Source organism: Triticum dicoccoides, chromosome 5A (assembly GCF_002162155.2).
Source record: "Triticum dicoccoides isolate Atlit2015 ecotype Zavitan chromosome 5A, WEW_v2.0, whole genome shotgun sequence".
NCBI classification, from domain to species: domain Eukaryota; kingdom Viridiplantae; phylum Streptophyta; class Magnoliopsida; order Poales; family Poaceae; genus Triticum; species Triticum dicoccoides.
The window spans coordinates 636070828-636071708 of record NC_041388.1 but is presented as its reverse complement, the minus strand read 5'-3'; the positions used below and the strand labels follow the sequence as shown (position 1 = coordinate 636071708).

The window sequence follows — 881 nt, the reverse complement described above, 5'->3', positions numbered from 1 at the left end:
CTGAAGGAGGAAGCTAGGCTGTGGGTGCTAGCGGGTGCGAAACGATGCCACGAGAGTAATGACTTTGTATTCAGTGGGCCTCATGTCGCTCCGACTTAAACCTTGTCTCCTTTCTTAATTAATGAATGAGGCAAATCTTTTGCCTCTGCGTTAAAAAAAACACCCAGGTCTTGTCCTGCAAAGAAAAAAAAACAGCCAGGGTTCATGGGGGAACAGCTGTCGGCGGTTCATCATTTCACTGCTCCTGAAGCTATAACTATAATTTCTTCCCTTCCTAAAAAAAACTATAATTTCTTCCCATATTTCAGATAATTGTTATGTACAAAGAAAGAAGAAGACTACAGCCTAGGAGGTATCAAAAACAAATACAACAACAACAGAGAAAGAAATCCATTGTACGTCAAGCCCTGCTGTGCTCATCTGAAAGTCCATAGAAAACAACAAAACACCAGACGAGAAAACAAATAAATGCGCATCCAGGGAATCGAACCCTGGTCAGTACCGTGGGAGGGTACTATGATACCACTACACCAGATGCGCTTTATTAATTTGTTTTTCCTTTCCGTATATATGATGGTCTCTTATCTACCAGGTGAATGCGAAATCTCAGCTCGTTATCGTCTGCATGAAGGTTTTTTTTCTTTAGCAATGCATGAAGGTTTGTAATAGCTCACGCGGTGACAGTTTCGACAAAGGTAAACGATTGCGTTCGGCGCGCCGGCCGAACGCTTCGGACGGTCTCGTCCACGCACGCAGCGCTACACCGAATCAAACCATGAGGACCCACCACGTTATTCTTTCCCCCATCCCCGCGTCCTTCTCCTTTTCTTTCCTGGTTCTTTTTTTCCCCACCTCCCCGGCTGCCATGGAAGTCCAAGCCT

At 45.2% G+C, this 881-nt stretch overlaps 1 non-coding gene across 1 annotated transcript; it reads right to left on the bottom strand.

Annotated features, from left to right (window-relative positions):
* Window positions 1–469: 469 nt before the first annotated feature.
* TRNAG-CCC lies at window positions 470–540 on the bottom strand. The gene has a single exon. It is a non-coding gene; the product is annotated as a tRNA-Gly (tRNA).
* Window positions 541–881: the final 341 nt, after the last annotated feature.